Raw genomic sequence first — 27,212 nt, 5'->3', positions numbered from 1 at the left:
GACAGGAGGTAAAGCAACAATAACTGTAAACAAGACAAGGATCATAACAAGGCAGGACAAACAGGGATAAATACTTTGTAAAGCTTCACATGTGAAGCATGTCTCCTGTTTTTTCAATTGCACTATGTTTGTTTGTTCTGATAATGAATTATTTCTTAGTACTAATTTCCTAAAGAGTTTTTTTCACTTAACTTCAGACATTTTAGGTCAGTGCAATTGATGTTTTCAAAAGTTCAGTACACGTCGATGCCAGTGGTCTACTGGTTAGTGCCTCGACATGTGGCACTCTGGTGTTCACGGCATTCCGAGTTCAATTCCCGTCTCAAGGTCCTATATGCTAGTCCTTCCCCCTTCTCCCCACACGTCCCTGTCTATACTCTCTAACTATAAAGAAGTTAATGTTGATTACATACAAAAAAGAAAAAAAAAAGTTCTGCAGACATTTTTTTAAAAAAGTTTTGTCACAGAGTAGTTCTCCTCTTCAGAAAACTAATAATCTTGTTACCCCAACTAAATGTTTTTTTTTGTATCACTGACAAATACTTTTAGGTCTGTGCAGCTGATGTTTTTAAAAGTTGAGTGAACTAGAAAAAGCGAAAGGAAATAAGGATTGCTTTTTTGTCGTTGTTGTTGTTCTGACAAATTTTCTTACAGTGTATTTTACTGCATTAAAAATTTTTACAACCCTCTGTTAATGAACGATAAGCACATTGTAGTTTTAACTATAGTGATAAATATGTGACTATATGTGAAAAGAATATGTAGTATACTTTTGTAATATACACTGTAATGTATAGCCTTTTGTAGTGAAATAAATAATAGTAGACAACATAGTACAGTATTTGGGAAGTTTGCTTCTATTACTGTAATCACAACTAGTATCACAACAGGTTAATTTGGTACATTATTGTTGTATGAAATGGTTCAAAAACACTATAAGTATTTTTTCATGTGGGGATATTTTACTGTTGTCCCCAGAAATATGCACTTTAAATCCATTAAAAAAAACCAAACCAAAAAAAATAAATGTTGCGTTAAAGACGTTTTGCTTACATTCCTGTTGTACAGAAAAAAATCTCATGTCAACATTTTACATATTATCTGTCCTTTACTTTATTTATATAGCCTACATTATGTATTTTGAAGAAGCTAATCCAAACCCCTGTTGCATATATTAATTGTAAGCAGCTAGATATACTGCATGCTATTTAAAGTGTATGAAACACGTACACAATATTGGTGGGAATTTCATTTAGCTGTTTCATTGTCCACTAAAGGGGGAAGGCAGTGGGCTGACGGTCTCCCAACATAAGCAAATTGCCAATAAATTATGTTCTCTGCTGGGAGGGTGAAGGAAGAGACTGAATCACTGATTCAGAGAGAGAGAGAGAAAGCGCGAGCGAGCGAGAGAGAGAGAGAGAGAGAGAGAGAGAGAGAGAGAGAGTAATGTGGATCGGACTGACGAGCACCGGCCCGCACGCGCGTGTCTATTTCCTCTCTCCGTGCAGTGGTGCACACGCGTTTCACTAGTTTTTACAAGGGAATGCTTTTCTTTCGGAGGCGACATCTCTTGTTTTCCATCAGCGCGCGCTTGATGCGGATTAAATCACTCCAAAAACATCAATCTCGTCTCAGAGCGGATCAGCACCTTGGACAGCGGATGCCAAAGGTACAGTCTGCTGAACGGTCTGTTCGGATGAGGGAGGGTTTCCTGTCAAAATCATGAATTACCCGTTGTGCAATGAGCTGTGGCGAGCACATAAGGCGCGTTGTGCTCCCTAAATTAATATAAACTTAATTGAACTGACGGCATGAAGGACAATTAGTTAATGGCTGGCTGAGTACATGTGTGGATAAAAAAGTATTGTGATTTATGTCGGTGCTTCTAATGGGTTCGAGTTTATAGTGCAGTCGCTAAAGTATCCATTCGTGATTTCATGGGACAGCTAGCGCTTTTGGCTAACTAATGGGGGTTGAGATAACAAACTGTCGGCTAAAGATTGTTAAATGAAAGAAGAAAAGCAGAACTGATGAATATAGACTAGGCTAGTCATTGTTTAATAATCAGGATTTTTCAAGTATTTTAGATTAGGTAATTTGAGTTGCTTGGGTTTTAAGTCTTGCTACTGCGCTATATAAAAAGTAAAACAAATGAAAACTGTTTCAGTCGTGATTATTGTATGGACTGAAGTCTTTTGAATCCCATGCATAAAAGATATCCTGACTCTTCAGGCCATGTCGACAAACAAGTGAGAAGTATTGGTAGTGAATCATAGTTCACTCGGATCGTTTAAAACTTGATCGAAATAAGCTTTAAACATTTTTTAAAAAAGTAACATTTAATTAGACATTCATTAGCACATAGCCTAATAATATTTTTTATCTTAAATATTTGCCTGATATATATTCTCTTATTAATTCTGAATCCTTCTGGTCATGATTTTATAAATGAACATAAATTGTATTGACTAAATTGCATTTCTATGACGTCATCCCCTGTTAAATTTTAGTTTTATGTTCATCCATAATTTTTACACTTAATGCATCACGTTCATCTTTGCAGATCATTAACAATTGAGATGCCATTACTTTCGTTCACAAACGATTCACTGCCACTGCGAATCGGAAGGCAGGAAAGCGACCACGAGAACGATTCGATTCATTCAAAAAGCGATTCGATCCATAAGGGAAATCCACAGGCTCACTACTTCAACCCTTTCAAACAATAGCCATGACGTTTGCTTCTGTTTTCATTGACTGAATGCCATTCTAGTACCTCGAAGGGTTTCAAAGGGGTTTTTACAAACGACTCATCCGTTTCCACTTACAATGCTGGCTCAGAGCCTGCAGGCATTTTTCACGCGCCCTGCAGTTCTGAGGTGAGCCAAGAGGCGAATCACGTGACACATAAACAACCTGAGGGATCCTCGAACCCTTTCACCTCGTACACTTTATCGACCGCCTGGCTTACAAGGTGGGTTTGTTCTCAAAGTCTGTTTGTGTATGCCTTACACCTTGAAGTTTTGGCCACAAAAACTCAATTGATCACTGACCAGAAAAAAACATACAGGTAAGGTAACTTAGCTTACTGGTAGGCTAATATACAAAAGATATCACAGTACCTTATTTGTCCAGCAACTATCGTAAATATTTTAAAATATATATTGAATTCAACAGTAAAAATGCATATATAATAAAAAAATACACATTTAGGTTACTCACTTTTAGTTCTCCTATCTGAGAAATGGATCTCCTGTAACATGTTTATATGAGCGACTGAATTTTAATGTCATATTTTTGTTATTGTCTGTTGTTTTGTGATTTTACACTGTGTTGCTTAATTTCTTTCCCTTTCTGAGCAGTTTAATTATTCAGTGTTTAAGCCTTTGAGAGTTGTCTGAATAATATTTAGTATATAGACAATTTATTTGGTACATCTTACTATAGTACTGGGTTAAACCCCCTTTTTCCTTCATAACTGCCTTAATCCTTCATGGCATAGATTCAACAAGGTACTGGAAATATTCCTCAGAGATTTTGGTCCATATTGATATGATAGCATCCCGCAGTTGCTGCAGATATGTCAGCTGCACATCCATGATGCAAATCTGCCATTCCACCACATCCCTAAGGTGCTCTATTGCTCGATTGAGTTTTGGTGTCTGTGGAGGCAATTTGAGTACAGTGGACTCATTGCCATGTTCAAAAATCCAGTCTGAGATGATTTATGACATGGTGCATTATCCTGCTGAAAGTAGCCATCAGAAGATGGTACACTGTGGTCACGAAGGATAGATATGGCCAGCAACAATACTCAGGTAGGCTGTGGCATTGACTAGTTGGTACTAATGGGCCCAAAGTGTACAAAGAAAATATCCCCCACACCATTAAACCACCAATAACCTAAACCATTTACACAAGGCAGGATGGATCCATGCTTTCATGTTGTTGATGACAAATTCTGATCGTACCATCCGAATGTTGCAGCAAAAAATAAGACTCATCAGACCAGGCAACGTTTTTCCAATATTCTATTGCCCAATTTTGGTGAGCCTGTGCGAATTGTAGCCTCAGCTTCCTGTTCTTAGCTGACAGGAGTGGCACCCAGTGTGGTCTTCTGCTGCTGTAGCCCATCTGTCTCAAGGTTTGACTTGTTGTGTGTTCAGAGATGCTCTTCTGCATACCTCGGTTGTAACGAGTGGGTATTTGAGTTATTGTAGCCTTTCTATAAGCTCAAACCATTCTTGGCATTCTCCTCTGACCTCTGGCATCAACAAGGTGTTTGTGCCTACAGAACTGCCACTCTCAGGATATATATATATTTTTTTTTTTTTCGGAATATTCTCTATAAACCCTAGAGATGTTTGTGTGTGTAAATCCTAATAGATCAGCAGTTTCTGAAATACTCAGACAAACCTGTCTGGCACCAACAACCATGCCACGTTCAAAGCCACTTTAATCATCTTTCTTCCTCGTTTTGATGCTTGGTTTGAACTGCAGCAGATCGTCTTGACCATGTCTACATGCCTAAATGCATTGAGCGGTTGGCTGATTAGAAATTTGTGTTAACAAGCAGTTGAACAGATGTACCTAATAAAGTGGCCGGTAAGTGTATATGTTTATATGTATATGTATATGTTTACATGAAAAATATCCCGGTGATTGCAGAAGCAATGCTGAAACTGTATTACTTTCCTCTTTTTTTTTATCTGTATTATTATTTTTTTTCTTTGGAATAGCACGCAGAGATTAATCATTCACAGTCAGACCATAAAGAACACTATATAGGGTCAATTTAATGATGACTTTAGGTGACCTCTCCCATTGATCTGATAATAGCCCACAGAATTGCCAAGGCTTTGCTGCTGGTACTTGTACTTTATCTCTCTTCCTGTGCATAAAGTGGAATTAGGTTTTCAGAGTGACTCTCCTCCTCCGCTGTCCTGTCCGTCCATTATCAGGACACATTCTTACCCCGGTCATGGAAGTTCCACCTGCATGTTTCCAATCCCTTTGGGGTTTCACAACTGTGACATGACCGCCTCCATTTGCAGGCAGACAAGCTAACTGCCTCCCTGCCAGTCCAAACCCCCCGCTGGCTAATTACTGACACAATGTCAGCACGGACAGCTGGCAAGGCCATTTTGTGAAGTGAAGCATTTGACTGGGGTTGGCTGGATGGAGGCCCTTCCTCTGAGTTTTGCATCTGTAGGAGGCCTGGATGCCCACATCAAACAATGCAGCTCTGCCCATGAGGCGGCATGCTGGATGCACATGCACAGTCTTTCAGCACAGTGAAAGATTGGTTAAGACGATCTGCTTGTGCTCATTAGAGATAGTTGGATTACTCTAGAGTGTGTGTTGTAATATGCTGGAAGCGTAGCTGACATACTGGTGTTTGAGATCACGTGGTCGCAGATGCCCCTGCTGAACTTAGACATCAGAATAAGAATGGAGTTTATCTGCCATATTAGCTTATTTGTTGAAGGAAGGTGACTTGGTGAGTGGCTCCCAAGGCAACAGCAAACCTACACAGTTCCGGTAAACAGAGTTTATGCAGTGCTGAAGTACAGGAGAGGAATGTTTAATATTATGCAGTTATGTTTGGAATTTATTGCTGAAGTGCCTGCTCTGTAAGTTAAATATAAAGCTCATAAGCAGTGTAAACAACAGATAAGCAAATGCATAATGTGAAAGTATGTGTAACGTAATGTTTTTTCAGCTTTGATATAGACTGTTATACACTTGTCTAGTTTGTAAGTTAAAGAATAAATATTTTAATGGATCTATTGTATGCAAAATAGGGCGGCACATTGGCTCAGTGGTTAGCACTGTCACCTCACAACAAGAAAGTTGATGGTTCAAGTCCATTCTGGGTCAGTTGGCATTTCTGTGTGGAGTTTGCATGTTCTCCTCATGTTCGTGTGGGATTGCTCCCAGTGCTCCCGTTTCCCCAACAGTTCAAATACATGCGCTATAGGTGAATTAAATGAACTAAAAATGTATGAGAGTGTGTGTGTGTGAATGAGTGTATGGAAAATAGCTGAGGGAAAAAGAATGAATGAATGAATTAATGTATGCAGAGTAGTTGAACAGATGCGGTATTGTATATTTCTCTGAACATTTTCAATGGATTTTAGATTAGGGGGAAATATTATCCAAAAACATTCCAGAATTCCACAAATAATGCACAATTGTTGAAATATTACTTCATTGTGTGTATTTATGATTCGGAAAATGTCAAATTAGCTTTACAGTGATCAGTGTTATATAGTGGACTTTCTCCAGCCCAAAAGCTGCCCAAAACCCATAGAAAATATTAGATTAATAATAGATTTAAATCTAGCCTAGTTACTTTAACTGTCATAATTTTTTACCATACAGATAGGAACACACCAGCAGTCACAAAACCACAACATAGCCGGATCACATCGAAACACTCTGTTGGGAAAAAAGTAATATATTACAACCTGTAGTCACTTAAAAAAAAAAAAAAAAAAAACGTAAATAAATGTGTTAGTCACTTTTAAAGGACGCAATGTGAATAGATATGTGGTATAATTTTTTATTGTAATTTGCATTTTTGACTTTTTTTAAAGAGATTAGGTAGACGTAAAATTGTTATTGCTTTTTACCCAACACTCACCCACACACTGCACTTAATGTTGTGCAGATTACACTACCTATTAGAGTATGTTTAACTTTTGAAATGGGGAGTAAATTCATCCTATTTAAATTTTTTTTGAACATACTTGGGTGCTGCTTGACAGCGCATCTATATTTGTTCTTGCTGTCAATTGCAGAAAAAAATTATCGATAAGTGATAAAATGCTTTGAGTTTAACTGCAGACGCTGCATGATGCGTATGCACGCAAAGGGGAGTCGGATTTGTCCGGGGGGTCAGATTTTGATGCAATTTTTCTTCACCTCCTTTTGCGGGTGTGCCCACGCGGTTTTTGCTATGCACTGCTCAATACTAACTGAATAGAGTATGAGCTCACAGTTACTATATGTTTTGTTGAATAAGTTGCATATAAAATTTACATTTTAAAACCGCTCAAATTTTGTCAACTCGCCTATGCCATTTTTAACCTGCAAAATCAAATTCCTTTCAGCCTATTTGGACGGAAAACCACCCAATCTGGCAACACTGACAGTGATTCAAATTACACTCAAAAGACCCCAAAGACTATGTTTTTTTAAGAAATCGGTGTAAAAGGGTAAAAAAAAAAATATTTGAATGGTCTGAAGATCCTATATCTACTATACACATTAAAGGTTCTTAATTGTCATTGAGAGTTCTGTAAAGAATAATTATCATCCATGAACACTTTTGTTTAACAAACTGTTGTTTAAAAATTCCCCACACACTCACACACACAAAATAATTTAAGAACTTTCATTAGAAGTTAATCTATATGAATCTGGTGGTTTAATCCAGTCACTTTATTTGATGAACAGATTTATTTTAAGCTGATCATATGGTAAACATGAAAGCTCAAACATTTACAGTATGTGTGATGCACAAGAACCAGTCTCACCTTTAAAGGGATAGTTCACATCATTTACTCACACTCAAACGGTTATAAACTAAATTTCTTTCTTTTGCTAAACACAAAACAAGATATTCTGAAGAATGCAGGAAACCTACAGCCATTCACATCCAAAATACTATGAAAGCTTCCAACGTTCTTTGGTATGTCTTATTTTGTGTTCAGCAGAAGAAAGAAACTCAAAAAAGTTCAGATGCAAAAAGCACTGTCTGCAATTTTCTACTAAACTGAGCACTTTATTCAGCCTCCTGTGTTTATGTTCAGTTATTTCACTTTAAAGGCAATGAAAACAACCTACTCACTGCCATAAAATGAAATTACTGAACGTACACACAGCAGCCTGAGAAAAATTATCATTTAACAAGAAATTGTCAGGTGGCACTTAGAGGCTTTTGCATCTGAGCTCTTCAATGGTATGATATACTTCCATGTTTACCATATGTAATGTTCTGTTTATATGTGTTTTTGTGTGAATAAAAGTTAAAAAAATAAGACTAACTAGTAATATATATATATATATATATATATATATATATATATATATATATATATATATATATATACACACACACACACACACATATATATATATATATATATATATATATATATATATATATATATATATATATATATGTGTGTGTGTGTGTGTGTATATATATATATATATATATATATATATATATATATATATATATATATATATAAATAAATAGTTGAATTCAGAATTATTAACCCCCCTTTGATTTTATTTATTTTTTAAAATATTTTCCAAATTATGTTTAACAGGGCAAGGAATTTTTTACAGTATGTCTGATAACATTTTTTTTTTCTTCTAGGGAAAGTCTTGTTTGTTTTATTTCGGATGGAATAAAAGTTTTACATTTTTTAAACACCATTTTAGGGTCAAAATTTTTAGCCCCTTTAGGCTTTATATTTTTTTTCGATAGTCTTCAGAACAAAACATTGTTATAAAATAACTTGCCTAATTGCAAAACCAAAATTTTAAGCCTTAAAAAGTCTCAAATTAACCAAAATATTGTTGTAGGTCTTAAATCATTTTAAACAGATCTTAGTTTTCCTATATCCATGAAGAGCTCATACAGGCTAAACCCATCTGATCACCAGCAATCCATCTCAATAGAATTTTTTTTACAAATAGTTAGATTTTTAACTCTATTTAGCAATTTAGTTTAATTATTTTACTTACAATACCTGTGTTTGCTTTCTGACTCATAATTAATAACTAAGTTGATGAGGATAGATAAAAAAATAAAAATATTTTCTTTTCAATTGGAAAAAGAAATTGTAATAGAGTTATTCCTTACAATACAATTTGTTTACAAGTTCTCCATTGATTTATGGTGAGGACACTGACCTGGAGAGACAGTTGTGCATATATTTATATATAACATGTGCATAGATTTATATATGACATGACATTTAGCTTTTTTTTGTTTGTTTGTTAAAAAGTGAATCTATAAAACCAGTGTTTGCTTGTTTTCACACATTATTATTAACTAAATTTAACATTTTTTGATGAGGAGAGTAAACATTTTTTCCTTTTCTATTGGAAAAAATAAATTCTAATAGTGTTTAGTCACGTATACGTCTGAAATGTCATAAATAATGGTCTCAAAAAAGGTCTTTAAAAGTCTAAAGGCTTGTACACACAGGAAATATTTTGTTTGCGTTTATCGTCAGCATTTTTCAAGACTGGATTCAAACCCAAGCGATTTTCACTGGCGTCGAGCAGAAGAATATGCAAAATCACTCCTTGATGTTAGATGGCGCTACACAGCTTTAAGCTTCTAACACCCACTTGTAACACAGAAGAAGAAGACAAAGTTGACAAGCTTCTTGTTATGTATGGTTCAAGCAGCAGCTCTAGCTCTAGCGATGAAGAAATGATTATTGTTGACCAGAGCAATAAGCAGCTCCTCGTTCGTATCGCCTCTGGGCATCTTCTTCAATGTGTGCTCGCATTGACAATTTTGCGCTTGAGCGCCTTCAAGTCCTGTTTACTGTAACTTTAGCAGCTCCGTGCACGTGATCAAAAGTGCCAACCTGATCGTTGGAGAAGGCTTCGACGCAGCACATCAAAATAAAAAAACGAGCCTGAGGCGATTCTTTAAAAATGGCGTATTACGCCTGCCGTTTTGAACATTGGTGTACACAATCACATTGGCGCCCTTTATTTAGTCACGAGGCATTAAACGCTGACGGAAAACGTGAGCAAAAATCGTCCCGGTGTGCACGGGCCTTTAACTTTGACTTTATGAAACCTGCAGAAACCCTGTACCATGTTAGAGAGTTTATTAAGCAACTTTATTTTCTAAAGGTCCACAAGCCCAAAAGTGCATATAGCTGATGAAACAATATCTATATGTAAAGTGGTTTGGGTTTAATTACTTGCAGATGTGAATAGAGTTAGTGGTTTAGAAACCCCCCAAAACAGATTGTCTAGAATATCAATACAGTGCTGCTTTGCAACCACTGAAATCAATACCATTAGTCTAAACCCCCATTCCTGCCTCATCCCCACCCCCCCAAAAAAAATCCCACCATGTCCAATTTTAGCTGAGTAATTCATTGTCCCAACCTAGCATTAGTTCCCATGACAACCTAGTCATCTATTAATTCCCTGGCATCATGACAGCAGTACAGTTGCCAACATACTTTCACATTACAAATGCTGCAAAGCAAATAGAGTTCTTTTCAGTGTGCGAGATGTCATTTTAGAGCTGAAAAGCTCATAGCGACTCCACTCACACTCGCCTTTGTGTCGTGTTCTGTGCGAATGAACATATTCTGCTGTGACAGATGTATTAGTCAGGTCTGGTCCTCTTCCTTGATGCAGGATGACAGTTCATAAAACATACTTCCTTAGAAATACATGGCAATGAAATCATCTCGGGAATCCAGCGATTCCTTCTAGACTGACTTTTTTTTCTGCTATAAAAATTCAACATGATACAATGTCTTGCTTTACTGCGCACTGTACAGGCTGGCCTTTCAGAGTCACCTAAAATATAGCTATTACAGTTTTACACCCGAATGGAGCATGGCTGTGTGGTGTTTCTGTTGATCTACCTGGACAGGAGAGTGCAGCCCTTCCATAACAGCAGCATAAGGGCAGAGACCGCGGAGTCTCAGAGCAGCAAGCGCTTAAGAGCGTGTGGGGCCTGAATTGAATCACCTCTCACAGAGGGAGAAGGAAAGATAAAGTGAGTCACAGAGAGACAGAGGCAGCAAAGATAACATCTATGTGCCACAATTTGAGATTGCACTGGTTACTGCCTCTTTTGTAGCAGATTTGGAGCTCTAAGTCGTTCCATTTGTTGCCTCTCAGTGTAGCAACCTTAAAAATGGTATGACTTTTGTCTTACTGAGAATACAAATGGTGAGGCTGAACTTGTATTTTGTTCATTTATTCATGGCATGTCTTCAATTAGGACATGTAGTATTAATTTATTTACTTGTCTGAGACAAATGTAATTAACATTACAGAAGAACGAATGAAATGTATAAAGAATGAACAGCTGAAAAGATCTTGTGGCTATGTTTGGTCACACTTTAACGGAATCAGTTTTATTGCCAAGTGTGCTTCACACACACAAGGAATTTGTTTTGGCTACAGAAGTTTCCAGTGTACATAAAGTGACAAGTGACAACACAAAATAAATTTGGAAAAAAATGAAATACGATAAACATTAAACAGAGATGCAGTTAGTCAAAAAAGACTGTTAGTCAAAAAAGACACAGATTTGTTATAATTATATACAGTTTATAAGGTGCTGTGTTTAAATGCATATGGACCCAGGTAGCAAAGAATTCTGGCCCAGATTTGGCATAAAGCTGGCACAGTAGGCATTCGTCCGGCACTGGCATGCAGCATGTGGAACAAACATGGCCCAGGTTTGGCTGAGGTGGCACCGTCTTACAGGCGGCATTTAAAACTTGGGCCAGATATCAAATGTAGTATTTGGCCCAGATGTTAAAATGTATATGTGGGCCACATAAGTTTGGCCTATCTTGACTCACTTTTAAAATACATTTACATTTTTTTTGAGTAAAGAAAAAATTTGATCAATTAGGTCGCTTCAAGAAAAAGCACAGTCATAAAGTGAAGGGGGGAAAGTATTGCATTGTATGTTGATATAAGGTGCTGTGTACAAACATTGCACATGTTTATTGCACAGTAGGGGTTTATTTACCTGTTCATAAGGTATATGGCCTGAGAAAAGAAAATTTTCCTTTGTCTGGCTGTTTTTGTGCTTGGTGCTCTAAAGTGTGAGGCGTCCAGAGTGATTTTGCGAGCCCTTTTACTCACTCTGGAAAAGTACAGTTCTTGAAGTGTAGGAAGGGTAGTGCCAGTGATTCGCTCAGTAGTCCAGACTATTGGCTGTAGTCTACAGAGGTCAGTTTTGGCAGCTGAGCAGAACCAGCAACCAGGTTTGTTGAATTTAAGTCGGTTTGTTGAATTTAAGTTACATTGAATTTAAATTACTTTGCATCTACATGCCAACTAATTCTCATTAGATTATAAGTAGACTGTTAGGTTGGTGTTGGGGCTAGGGTTAGTGTAAGTTGGCTTGTACTTGCAAAGTTTCTTATAGTCATTTAAATGTCTGTTGATGGAGCACATCAACAGATATTAAGCAGGCAGTCTACTAATACTCAAATGGACCATCAAAATAAAGTGTACCCTGTGTTCTAGCATTCAAGTACAAATGCTGATGTTTGAAAGTTCACCCAAACCCAAAAAACATAATTGTGAATTACTTACACTAGATCTGCACAATCATGCACAACTGTTTGTCATTGAATACAGGTGAATGGCATGGTCGATTTGTTCAGTAGCTCACTTTGAATGGTGTTTTTTTATTTATTTATTTATTTTTTTGAAGGATTTGAGTCCTTTGAAGCATGATCCCCTAAAAAAGATAAAACCAATGTGAAATCAAGATCAACCTTTGCGTTCACAGTACATTTTTCTCTTGCATTTGCTTTGAATTGGTTTGGTTTAGATCAGCGGTTCACTTGTCTAGGTGATCTGTACAAAAAACCAACACCTTTTTGATGTGTAAAAGAAAGTCATGTATCTGAAATGTAGGGTGTCAAAATTAGTCAGTAATAGATAACAACTGGTTATTATGTCATTTATGATGTCATTTATTTTATATGTGCTATGTCATAGTAGCTTACTATGGTGAAGGAGGCGAGCACATGTAATTAAAACACAGAAACTCTACACAATTGACTATGTGTTTTCTGGACAGTCATTCAGTAACACTGAGGTTACAGCAGAAGCCCCTATTTCACTGTGATAGAGTAAATGAAAGTAAACTCTATGTCTCTCTTTCACTGTGGCCCCTTTGACCTGCTGGTGAGATATTTCCTCTCCTTTCGATTGTTATAGCGATTCTTGTTGATCCAGACTCGGGCATGTCTGCATAGCAAGTTTTCTCCACCGAATCTATCATGGATCAGCGGTAATCACCGCTGCTGTTTATCAGTGTCACTCATCGGTGAACAGCAGCAGCTTGTTACAGCCAATCGGAGCATTTTCTGTTAAGCACATGACCAACTATAGGTGTTTAACAAGTCGCTTGACAATGCTCAAAAAGCAAGCGGGATAATATTTACGTTTGTTTATGTCAGGGATGTCCAAACCCGGTCCTGGAGGGCCGGTGTCCTGCAAAGTTTAGTTCCAACCCCAATCAGACACACCGGGGCTAGCTAATCAAGCTCTTACTAGGCTTTCTAGAAACATCCTTTCAGGTGTGTTGAGGCAAGTTGGAGCTAAAATCTGGACAACGGCCCTCCAGGACCGAGTTTGGACACCCCTGGTTTATATGTGCTTTAAATGTTCATGTTGTTCTGTGCGTTTCCTTTTTGATGCATTCAAAAAGAGTGTTTTCTTTGAGCAGGTAAAATTAAACATACAGTTCATATATCTGACTACTTGTATTAAAGGACAAAATTGTATTACAAATACATAAAAAATGTATTTAAAATGCTATATTTTAGTAAAAGAATTGATGTGCTGTGAAGTAATATTAATAAATATAAAATTAAAAATAAATATAAACATCAATAAATATAAAATTGTGTGGGGAAAGCATCGTCTATGCACTGTGATGGACCGAGATATGGAATTAAGCCCAATTGATTGCATAATAATCGTAACCAAACTGTGAGACGAGTGTAGGTTCACACCTCTACTGAAAGGTATATTAAAACATATCCTAAGTAGCATATTTCACATTCAGAAAAATGTAGACAGCACCTCCTAATGGATTTGTCAGCTGAAATGTGTAAATAAATATACCCTTCAATGTATTTTACGTTTGACATAAATGTAGGCAATGAGGCATGAATTTCCAATAAGCCTGGGTTGGGGTTAATTTAAGAATGACAAATATTTAGCTTAAAATATAAATAATAATTCTTCCACTGTATTGAATTGTCAACTATTAAAACCAAACTAGCACTTTATTAGAGGTTGTGAATTAGATTAATTGCTGCCGTCTAATTAAATATTTATCAGTTTAAATGAATTAAATCATTATGGCTGCATGAATTAGCCTTTATAATACAGCTGAATAGAGATGATTCAATGTTAAAATACTTTTTTTTTTTTTAACTGTTATGGTCTGCCACTTGCTGGAGCGACAATGTAATCAATACAAACTTTATTTGAAACATTTTTGACTCCTAAAATACAACATGTGTTCACTTATTAAAACTGTGCTCCTGCCATTAAAAAGACATAATGCATTGTGCCTAATCATGCATTTGGGCATGGTGTAGCTTGATCGATAGGGCACCGTCACTGTATTATGCATGTGTTGGTAAAATGTGTCTATTGGAAATAGGAAAACTAATGGTTACAGGACCATCTGAAATATCCACATATTGTGTTTTAATGATTCTGCCTTTTGACTGGTAATTTCAGATCATACAAAATTTCATGAGGAAACACCCAACATATGACACTTTCATTAATTTTACACCAGCTAGAGGGTGATTAAAGGCCTCATGAAATTAAAATAAGTTTTATTTTTTAAATGTTAGATTCAGTATTTTTCATTTTTATGATATCTGTGAGCTAGTGTGCCCCAAAACAGTGACAAAATCCACATTTAGAAGATATATGTCATGGTTATAGGTGTGTGTGCACTTTTGGTTGTCACATGGTAATGTTTTGCTTTCCCATGTGTGTTTGTTGTTGCGTGTCAGTGTTGTTGTGGTCACGTGAGTTATTGCTTGTTGATCAGCCGTGCTGATTAGCCATCCAGTTATGTTACTTCGTGTTATGTCAGGATTCGCGTGAACTCTTCTCTGGACACCTGATCTGTTGTCTGGTTCACGGTCTAACTTGACGATATCAGCTACGTTTTATTATATTTTCTCTTTTGATTATCGTTTGGACTCATACCGCTATTCTTGTTGACCTTCTTGTTCTATTGCTATTTGATGAGCGTGACAATGTAAAACTGATAGAAGCATAAAGCTTTGTCACTTCCACCCAAATGGATCAAAGGCTTTATTCACGTCACCTCATACTTCAGTTTCTCATTACATCATAACCAATTAAATGCTCTTTAGTATCTGACATGCCCTGCCCCCTTCAAGATGCTTTACATTAGGTGCGTTCGGCTTGAACCACGGCTGCAGCCGGGGATCAACGAGATTAGCTGGGCGCAAGCGGGGGCGCAGTTGAAAACGGAGATGGACAGCCGGACACTTCGGGGCTCAAAGTTGCAGCAGTCATGATGACGATCACATGTCATCATCATCATTTATTTTTTAATTTTTGTATTTATAACAAAAAAGATTTACGCTACAAATAAAACAGAATAGATTATCTACCAACTATAGTTCATTTTTTACAAAACAAGAGAATTATGAATTAAATATATAGCAAATGCATGAGAGAAATAAGGGAAAACGAGAGGGTGATATAAACATAGAAATGATTAGGCTTATTTATGTTTATAGATATGAAACTTTTTAATATATATTAGCGTAAAAACCCAAAACAAGGTGTTTCTATTTAGTCTTAAACAATGATTCGATTATTTTGGATAATGAAAGCATTTTTAATAAAAGCACTGTAAGATTAAATAAAAGGACATTCCCGAAAGAAGTGAGCTACACTTTAAGTAGAAATTTCCCAGAAAGAGCAATATATATCAATGTCACTTTTAGAATTTGTGTATAATCGAATATAAAATATAAATAATAATAAAATTAAATATAAAATTATAAATTCTAAAATATTTTATAATCGTAAAAATAATTTCATTATTTTTCAATAAAATCGTTCTTTAACTTAATTTGTTAAGAAACCTTTAGGATCAATGATAATACTTATTTTATTACAAGTCTGTAAGACTTATTTAAGGTTATATTTAGGTTGTTCACCTAAATAAATTAAATAAATTTTAAATCGTTCATGTAGATGAATACAGTAAATAGTATAAAAAGGTCAAAAATAAACCTGTGCAAACAATCTAGCCTTAACAAAAGATGATACTGCAGTAAAATATTTGTAGTATTTTAATAAGCATGATAAATACAAGATAGAGAGGGTATGAAAAGTTTATTGTTTGTTTTAAAATTTGTGAGATGGAATTTGTCCAATAATAAACCCGAAACACACATGGTTGTTGTGATGCTGTGAACTTAGCCAATAGTGTAATAACGGTGTCGTCATCGCAATCGCTTTTCAGATGCTAGAACACTGGCTGAATCAATCGTCTGATGTCAGAGCGCTGTCGTGGTACTTTGCAGCATGCATCGCTTTAAGATAGATCGGTCTGTGCAGCATTGCACCTATTTGCTTTTTGCACTTGAGCTCAATTACTCTCAGCTGTGATAAAACAAAACACTACTGGCTGTTTTTTTTTAAAGGGGAGGAGCTTCTTGAGTGTCCCACCCTCTCTTCATGTTTCACTTGAGATTACATCAAACACTGACAAAAAGAAGAAAAAAAAAGCAGATTTCAAAGCACATCATGGAACCTTTAAAACTGAACTATAGGTTGTAATAAGTTGCTTGCACAAACAACCTATTTGGTCTTCTTTGTTTTTGGAGAAGAGGAAACTCACATTTAGATATTCAATAGACATCAATGTTTGCATCTGAATTGTTAAGTTTTATCTCGATAATTCCCTGATAATTTGTTTGCTTGTAACACAGATACAACAGTACTGTGTGCTTGAAAAGCCTGTTTGTGGAGCTGTTTTATGTTTACGATGACAACTGCTCCCTCTGGATCAGCGCTAGCGCAAACACAGATCTGAATGTTCGCTGTGATTGCTCATGTCATTTAGGAATAAGTTTGTGTGGGTGTTTGAAACTTTTAATGATCAATAGTGCGACTCAAACTCATACTTGTGAGTTATGAAACAGTGTGACATGCTTTGGAGCACAAACCAAGATGTTTACATAAGGATGAAGTGAAAGTGAATGCTGCCAACAAAGGTGAAAGCAAGGTTTTTGTTAACAATAATTTAAGTTTCAGGCTGTGCAGAGAGCTTCAGAAGTCATTTGTGGAATTTGACAGTCCCTGATCCCCTTATACTGATGTTATTATAGTTTTGCATAATTTGTGTATTTCTGGTTTAAAAATTAGTTTTTGTTTAAATACTATTTTTGAATTTGCTGTAGGTTTCAGATTAATTTTAATTTGTTTCATTAATGGGTTTGTTCATATTAGTTTAGCTTTTTATTTTTTGATCAAATTTAAATGTAGTTTTTTATTGTAATTTTTTAATAATAGTCCAGTGTTGAGCAGTTAAACAGTCGCAGGTTTTCTGCCACAGAATGAGCTTCTGAGTTCTGGAAACCATTATTTGTTTTTGCTAAATACACTTTTAGTTTCATTCATTTGTTCATTTCCTTTTAGGCTAACCTACCGAGCATATGTTTTATGCAGCAGCCCTTCAGCCACAACCCATCACTGGGAAACACCTATACACTCTAGCCCTTCCAGTTGCAACCCATCACTGGGAAACACCCATACACTCTCATTCACACACATACACTACGGACAGTTCAGCCTACCCAATTCACCTATGGTGCATGACTTTTGACTGTGGGGAAAACTGAAGTACCCAAAGAAAGCCCACGCGAATACAGGGAGAACATGCAAACTCCACACGGAAATGCCAACTGACCCAGTAGAGGCTCAAACCAGCGACCTTCTTGCTGTGAGGCAACATCGCTCCCCACTGCGCCACCTATTTTTAGTTTCATTAAATGTTTAATTATTTATCATTTTAATGTTCATTATTTATTGTGATTTTGTTTATTTTATTTCAGTTAATGACTTCAAAATATAACCTATAACCTAGCCACTTACACATTTAGTGTATGAAAAAGCAGCATGAACATCATTATTAATGTCTCATTTTAGGTTTTACAATAAAAGACGACTGTCATAGATATAAACCTGAGATACAATAGAAAATAGAAACAACGTAAATTTCTGGCATTATATTCACTAGATTTCTGATATTTAATCAGTATTTCAGTGTTAAGACCGTTCACACCAAGGACGGTAACGATACATATACAATACATTCAGTTGAATAGACTAAAGCATTAATGTAGCTGTTCAAGCGTAAAGTGAGATGAAAGACCGTTGTAACCACTAGCACCATCAGTAGCAGCAGGCGAGCACAGAAATTCCATTGAAAATACTGAGGTAAAATAAACTGTCATATTTAAAGACATAGTTGGGGGAATTAAATTTAATGCAGTGCTTCTTGTCTGATCTGAGACCCATTTCATATCGTATATCTGACAAACAGTGAAGATCTCATATTTTTAAAGAAATCAGATCTTAAACGTGACAATTTTGTAATGGAAAGACAGTTCACTGGAAGCCCTTGGGCTGCCTGGCTGAAAATGAAAAGTCTGTATTCATATAGACCATGATCTGTTTGTTTTTAGATTATGATTTTAATTTGGCATGATCCCTTTTAATCAGCAGGTGTCCTCGGAGTGCCACTACCGCATGTGAACATACTGTACTATCAAGCATGTGAAGTGTAACAATCTAATCATACAGTGAATTTAGAAATCTTCCTTAGCATTTTCATATTCATTCATTTTCCTTCGGCTTAGTCCCTTTTTTTATCAGGGGTCACCTCTGCGGAATGAACTGCCAACTTATCCAGCATGATTAATACAGCAGATGCCCTTTAGGCTGCCATCCTGTACTGGGAAACATCCACACACACACACACATGCATTAAGGCCAATTTAGTTTATTCAGTTTACAAATACTGCATGTCTCTGAACTGTGGGGGAAACTGGAGCCCTGAGAGAAAACACACTCATGAACACAGGGAGAACATGCAAACTTCATACAGAAATGCCAACTGACCCTTGCTGTGAGGCGACAGTGCTAACCACCACTAAACCAATGTGTCGCCCCCTTAGCATTTTCATTATCTTCAAATTATCTTTTAAAAGAGGGCTTAAGATCTGTCAGTGTGCTTCTCAACTGTGTCGTATGTATCTTTAAATAGTGCAAGCCCTTTAATTTTCAATGAATTCTGACTGCCTGTCAATGTTTTATCGCTCATCAGCTGGGAAGTATCATTCTATAAGTGATCCCAATTAAATTGTTCCTCTGTATCTTTAACGCTGTAGTTGTGGTGTGAACTAATCCTGTAGAGACAGGACATAAACATTACATTACATCATACTGATGAACCCCAACCTCGTAGGGGCGTTGGATTTTGTTTGGAAATGAAATTCAGGTTGACGTCAGAACCCAATGTCAGGCTAACGTCAATGTCCAACCAGGCCCGGATTGGCTAATCGGGAGGACCGTGAGAATTCCCGGTGGGCCGGTCCGTTTTTTGGCCGCGAGGGCCGGTGTCCCTAGCTCCAGAATCTGTTGCTCTCAGCAGTCACACTTTTTAAATTTTTTATTTTTTTTTTACTTGACCACAGTCTCCTTATTGATTATTTTACCGCAGCTCTACTCTTTTTATCTATTTTCTCGCAGCCTGGTTAATGATGATATAACTTAGACGGGCCACCTTTTAATGCACAGCTGTTGTGGTTCAGCGGTTAGCACGTTAAGTTACGACGCTGCGGACCTGGGTTTGATCCTCGACTGAGTTGTTTTTTTTGTTTTTTTTTTGTTTTTATTGTTAAGACATAATACTGTTAGGGTTGATGAACATTTGAAGTTCTAAAGCAGCTGTTTTCTCAAAAAAAGACGTGATAGTGTAATTAGAAACTGAATTGGAAATGTCCTTATTTTAATATAGTCAGTCGTGAACTGAGGTGGGCCGGTCTGAGGCTTGAAACTCCAGGGCAGAAAAGGAGTCCCACTCCGGCCCTGTGTCCAACCTAAAATCATCCAAATATCAATGTCTAATCATGTTATACCTTGACATTGTGTGGAGGTTACCACTATGACATCAATCAGATGTTGTGTTTTGGTCACTTTCCAACACAACCTAAGATCAACCAAATATCAACGTAGTTTGATGTCATTATTGGACGTCAAAATAACGTTGTTCTTAGACACTGGCTAGACATTGAATTTTGGTGAACTGACGTCATGACCTAAATCTAACTGAATATTAACGTCTTACGATGTTGTGTGCCTGCTGGGATGCTATACTTTAATGCTGTGAACATAGATTTTTTAAAACTATATCTTATCGTCATATTAATAATTGTGCTTGGTGTGAATGGCCCTTTATTCCACACACATCTTCTCAGATAAAATATGATGCACCAAAGCATTAATTCTGTATCCATAGCCAGCTTCATAGGTAAATATCACATAATTAAAACATTCTCTATTAGACCCTTCGGGAACAAAATGCGAACCGCGCATCAGTTGAAAGCTATGTTTTTCGCTTGAGGTGAAATAAATTGTAAAATGATTCTGAATTTTAACTATATAGTGGTCCTAAAAGGTCACATTTTCCCAGTCACCGTGAGCCATATCGCTTTCTACATTCAGCTTTACGCAATCCTAAGTGTCTAAGCTGTTGTGCTGCAAACACCTTGGGTTTCTCAAAGTACCAGCTTTTATGTGAACAGAGTAGGGAAGGCACAAGAGTGGAAGAGAAGCGATACTCTCTTCTCCTTCTTAGCACAGCACTGGGGACAGTTGTGTCACGCTGAGATAAAGAATCTCATGGACGTGAGTAGACTCCCGATGCCCAGCCTGCCAAAGTTCTGCAGTTTAAAGCCTCCCTGTCATCTTCAACCAGAAAGACATAAATAGTAAGCGCAGAGCTTTCTGGGTCTCGCCTCGTGCCTTTGCTTGATTCTGAGGCTCAGATTCCCATGGGAATGACTGAGACAGTGGAACAATGCAGCTGAGAAATTAAAAGATAAATCCTGCCAGCGAGACAAGGGCTGCATTCCAATATCTAATATCTATTCTAATATCTCAGAATGAAGTTGTAAGGAAGCCTCTCCACCATATGCGATTCTGTGCTTGATTCACTATTCTGGGCAGCTATTAAAGGAATAGCTTATCTAAAAATGAAGCCCGACTACTTAGGCTCATGTTCTATGTATGATATTCAGTCTTTTGTGGAACACATACTATATGTAATTGAGTAGAAGGTCCAAAACACTGCATATTTTATAGTTTTCTGAGCTCTAATACTTACTGTATAAGTCTTAATATCAGACACAGTTAACAAAAAAATAAAGATACACATTGTTTTATATATATATATATATATATATATATATATATATATATATATATATATATATATATATATATATATATATATATATATATATATATATATATATATACAGTTGAAGTCAGAATTATTAGCCCCCTTCAAATTTTTTTCTTTTTTGTTTTATATTTTCCAAATTATGTGTAACAGAGCAAGGACATTTTCACTGTGTGTCTGATAATATTTTTTCTTCTGGAAAAAGTCTTATTTGTTTAATTTCAGCTAGAATAAAAGCCGCTATTAATTTTTAAAACACCATTTTATGGACAAAATTATTAGCCCCTTTAAGCTATATTTTTTTCCCAATAATCTACAGAACAAACCATCATTATATATAACTTGCCTAATTACCTTAACCTGCCTAGTTACCCTAATTAACCTAGTTAAGCCTTTAAATGTCACTTTAAGCTGTATAGAAGTGTCTTGAAAAATATCTAGTCAAATATTATTTACTGTCATCATGACAAAGATAAAATAAATCAGTTATTAGAAATGAGGTATTAAAACTATTATGTTTAGAAATGTTTTGAAAAAAATCTTATCTCCATTAAACAGAAATTGGGGAAAAAATAAACAAGCGGTCTAATAATTCAGGGGGGCTAATAATTCTGACTTCAACTGTATATATATATTACAGGTCTAAAGAAAATTTTAAATGATAAATTATTTTAAATAAAACAAATATATATATAATTCAACTGGGACTCAACTGGGCACTCAACTGGGAAATGGAGGCATCTTGAACAGTTTGCAAGCACAATTAAGTGCACACAGCATGCCATATCATGTGATAATTGTATAGGAATTAATCCCAAACGGCAATTGACTGTGTAAAGCCACTTAAAGCATTACAAAAAATATGAGTTCAGTGGCTGATCAGCCAGAATGACATGACAGCGAGCAGCGAGACCAAGCTGTCACTCAAGTGGCCATGCCTTTAGTTATGCAGACTTAATATACCGTAATAAAAACAAAACGAATGAGTTCCAAAAAAATTCACCCCCTCACAGTTGTCATGAAGGACAATATTAGCTATATACACCAAAACCATCTTTTGCACCTGGCTGTAAACATGTTGTAAAATTGGCAATTTAGCATTGCATTCAGTGAACATCTGGAGTTTGTGGAGCCAGCCCCCAAAGGCGAGTTGATGAACTGCAGTTTCAGTTATTTCTGTATTGGCTTCACAAGGGAGTGCGGGATGTTGGGCAATGTACATGAACGTTCTGCTATAGCCAAAGATTTGGTCCCTCATGCCATTGCCAAACGCCAGTTTTAATGGTGCCAGCGGGGAAAGTCTTGGGTTTAGACAATATGAAACATTACTGTCTTACCCACATCCGCGAGAGTTAAGGTGTAGAGAAGCCCAAAGAAGTGCACCACTCAGACTGCTGAATGCCCAGAGTGAAGCACATGGGTGGATCAGTGATGGTTTGGGATACAATATCATGGCATTCCCTTGGCCCAATACTTATGCTAGATAGGCGGATCACTGCCAGGTCTACCATACTGACTCTCGCCACTACAGCCCGCAGTCTTCGTTCTGCATTGGGACGTACCCTATATCAGCCACGCTGTAAACTCAAGACCATGGGTGGAAGGGTTTTCTCATACAGTGCGCCTAAGCTGTGGAATGCACTACCCATCAGCATTAGGAATGCCGCTTCTCTGGCCTGTTTAAAAAACTTCTTAAGGTAAATATATCTTATGGTAAATATTTTTATTTTTGTTGTATATTTTTATTATTGTGCTGTTTCTGCTATTGCTAGTTTTTTTGCCTAGTAACCCTTTTAGTCTAAGAACTAATTATTATTGTGTATTGGTGTATCAGGATGACAATGCACCAATACACACAGCAACACTGGTGACAAAGTGCATTGATTAACATGAAATCTCCCATGTCCCACCAGATCTAAATATTATTGAGCGAAAGTAGGATGTTTTGGAGGATCAAGTCAGGAAACGTTTTCTTCCACCAACATCATGTAGTGACCTGGCCACTATTCTGCAAAAAGAAATAAAAACTGTGCAGGACTTGTATCTGTCATTCCCAAAATAAATTGATATTATATTGGCCGCAAACTGAGGCCCTACACCATACTAATTATTGTAGTTTCAGTTTTATTGTCCAATCTCTGTATTTCATTTATTTATTTATTTATTTATTTATTTATTTATTTATTTATTTATTTATTTATTTATAATTTTGGTGTAATGTCAAATGGTTTCTTCCTGAGGCTAATCATATTTGGTGGTTGCTAGCATTAAAAAGTTTGACAAACAAGTTTGAGTTCTTGTTTTAGTAAACTTTAAAAAGCTAAAACTTTTTTTTTCTTTTCCGCCTGTATTAAAAGGGTCATGAATTGCCTTTTGTTTATGCTTTACTGTTCTTTGAGGTCCACTTATAAGCCTATCAAGATGATTACATAAAAAAACACAAAAGTACATTTTAGAATCAATAGGCTTGTTAGAGAACATGGTCAAAAGAGAACATGCTTTGAACAGCCATGGCTAAGTGTGGACTTGTAAGTAAATGCCCAAAAGTATGACAGGCTAATGGCCTTGCATAAAAAATAAAAAATAAAAAAATCAATATTTTGCTTTTAATTTCAGGACACAATGGTTAACCTCTGCATACAGTATGTTCGGAAAAAATATATATACATATTATATATATACATATTGTTCAGATACAAAAATCTCTAAGGGCCATCTGGAATTTTTTTCCCACAATGAGCATTTTTCTTAGCCTCTTTTACATTTATGTTCAGTTATTTAATTTTAAAAGCTATAAAAATAACTTTTTATTTGACATAAAACTGAAAATCAAAAACTGAAAATCATAAAACTGAAAAATGCTAATTTTAGAAGAAAATTTTAGATGGCACTTAGAGGCTTTTGCATCTGGACCCTTCCTGTATACATATACAGTTAGGTCCATAAATAATGGGACATTGACACAATTCTAAGATTTTTGGCTCTGTACACCAACACAAAGGTTTTGAAATTAAACGTCAGCTCATTAAAATGTCAGCTTTAATTTCAGAGTATTTACATCCAAATCCTTTGAATGGTATTTCAATAGTTTGCATATGTGCCTCCCACTTAGTATAGTTATAGAGCATTAACTGTATATACATGCGGTCTGTAATAAAAGAGCAATTGTGAACCCAAATTAACACTGACCCCATATATCAAAGAATAAAGGGATATCTCAGTTCGTGACCTCTTTAACGAGTTTTCCGTGATCAGATCACAACTAGTCAGCCATGAAATATTGCTGTTTCCACATGACATTAACATTAGCAATGTGCCTCTTGTGACCACTTGAGTTCATGTTTCAGTAAGACACATCGCTCTTGCTTTATCATGCACTACATCACTTTTGGGAGCAATCAGTGTGACACAAGTAATATGAAGGAACCTGTGGTACATAGCTTATGGTGAGCAAGCAAAGAAATAAGTGAATGAAAATGATTCGCATGCAACTTCAATATTGTTAGCAATACATGAGTTCTGGTACAAAGCAGTAATATATATATAATTTATTTATTTTTTATTTATTTTTTATTTATTTATTTATTTATTTATTTATATTTATATATATATATATATATATATATATATATATATATATATATATATATATATATATATATATATATATATATATATATATATATATGTATACATGTTTTTTGGAGTACTTTCTCACAACACATCCCATAGATAATGGTTAAAAGTGAGTAGGCAGAGAGTAAGTAGTATTTTGGTCTTTTGTTGCTGTCTGAATGCATTCAACCACATGAACACACATGAAAGCGATCAGTTGTACTTCTGATTAGTGATCAAAAGTGTTTTTCTTCTTTACACACTCTATTTAGCTTTTGATTTTTTTGGTTGAATTACAATACATCTTAATTTCATTCATTCATTCATTCATTTTCTTTTTCGGCTTAGTCTCTTTATTAATCTGGGGTCGCGACAGTGGAATGCACCTCCAACTTATCAAGCATATGTTTGATGCAGCGGATGCCATTCCAGCCGCAACATATCACTGGGAAACATCCATACACACTCATTCACACACATACACTACAGACAATTTAGCTTACCTAATTTACCCAGTCACCGCAAGTGAATCCAGAGCATGTGAAACCGGAAAGAAATCCACTCGAACATGGGGAGAACATGCAAACTCTACATAGAAACGCCAACTGGCCCAGCCGAGGCTCAAACCAGTGACCTTCTTGCTGTGAGGCAAACATGCTACCCACTGCGCCACCATGCAGCCCCAATGTCTCTTAATATCAGTCATAAACAGGGCCCTGATGAACAATACCTGGAGAGATAAAGATTGGGAAAATAGTAAACTCAAACTTGGTTGTCAAAAAGAGCAATTTGCAAAGGAGGGATGTAGAGAAAAATATCAGAGAACCGAGTGAGATAAGAACAAAGTAGGACAACTTAAGCACTTAAAAAGAAGTGCTCTGAAAATCTGAGAATTTAGTAAGTTTTACATCTTTCAATGTGAAGGGTACTGATCTTCGTGCGCCATCAGGTTTCTGCCATGCATTAAGAATCTGATGAATACCATAGAATATATGTATCTTAACAGCAAAAAGAATCCAACAACTACTGTATATCTGTTTTCCTGATATTTCTCTTGTTTTTTTTCACAGAGTAGCACACAGCACAAAGGCAGCTTATTAAAAGAGGTGCTTGTGATGGGTGCTTCCACTTCTAGTGAAATGAAATGGCAGCATTCGAAAAGACAAATCAATAGGTTAAGGGGTAAATGCTAAGTTGAGAAGAAAAACAGCTGTTTTTTTATAAAAGCTCTCCACGGATTTGGAAACTGTCACTGCAAGCCATTATTTTGCAGGGCTGCATTCAGACTTGATCGCTCTTTACATTTCCATGTAAAAGTGTCAAGTAATTTGTGAATAATTGTTACAAAAAGGGACATCTTAGAACGTTCTGTTTTTCTGTGAAAAAGTACTGTCAGAGCTTTTGTTTTGGTTAAATGGTGTGAAATGTAATTTTGCTTTTAGAGAGTGCCTCTGGGATTCAAAGTCATTTTAGTTAATTAACCCTGTTTTGCCATTTTTAAGTTCTGATTCTTGCCTACAGTTTGCTTCAATTCCACTAAATGTTAACTTTTTTTTTTTTTTTTTTTAAAGAAAAAGCTTACTGTGTTTAACAGTGTTTAATGGTTGTCTCATCTTCAAATTGTTGCTGTCAACAAAAAAAGTAAAACTTAAATGTGTATTTTATTCTGGTTTCTGTATGACTCAACTGAGGAACTTTTTAAAAAGCAATTTGATTTAATTCAGATTCTTTATAGGTAGTTTAATTGCATAAATACATAAAATTGTTCCAGTTCCCCCAACTGTCCACAGATATGCGGTATATACAGTAAGTGAATTAATTGAACTAAATTGGAACGAATGCAAGAGTGTATGGGTGTTTCCCAGTACTGGGTTGTGTCTGGAAGGGCATTTGCTGCATAAAACCAACACAATCTCATGGCAATTCGTAACTTTTTGATTTAGTGGCTTATTTGTATGAATTCGTACTATCTAATTCGTAAAATTTAGTCTGATTTGCTCATCCCCCAATATCGGTGGGGTTTAGGGGTGGTTTTAGGTGCCACACCTCCTTTTTAAAATTGTACAGTTTTGTACGACTGAACTTATGTTTTCTCGTGAGATCAGGCTGCATAAAATATATGCTGGAATAGTTGGCAGTTTATTCAGCTATGACTACCCCTAATAAATAAGGGATTAAGCCAAAAAGAAAATGAATGAATGAATGAATAATATCAAGATGGTTTAAATTAACATTGTGATTTATCAGTCTATTTTTAATCGTACATTAAAGTAAAATTATTTATTTATTTGATTAT

The 27,212-nt window shown here is 36.0% G+C and overlaps 1 protein-coding gene across 1 annotated transcript in view; it reads left to right on the top strand.

The window, feature by feature from the left end:
- The first annotated feature begins 1,437 nt into the window (after nt 1–1,437).
- tmem121aa (transmembrane protein 121Aa) overlaps nt 1,438–27,212 on the top strand; it is a 51,825-nt gene continuing 26,050 nt past the window's right edge. Inside the window, exon 1 of the mRNA XM_087290781.1 lies at nt 1,438–1,669. The gene's annotated coding sequence lies outside the window, so the exon portion shown is untranslated. The remainder of the gene's footprint in view (nt 1,670–27,212) is intronic.

This window comes from Danio rerio, chromosome 17 (assembly GCF_052040795.2).
Source record: "Danio rerio strain M-AB ecotype USA chromosome 17, GRCz13ab, whole genome shotgun sequence".
Classification (NCBI taxonomy): Eukaryota; Metazoa; Chordata; class Actinopteri; order Cypriniformes; family Danionidae; genus Danio; species Danio rerio.
The sequence above is the reverse complement of the archived record's forward strand: the minus strand, read 5'-3'. Positions and strand labels throughout refer to the sequence as shown.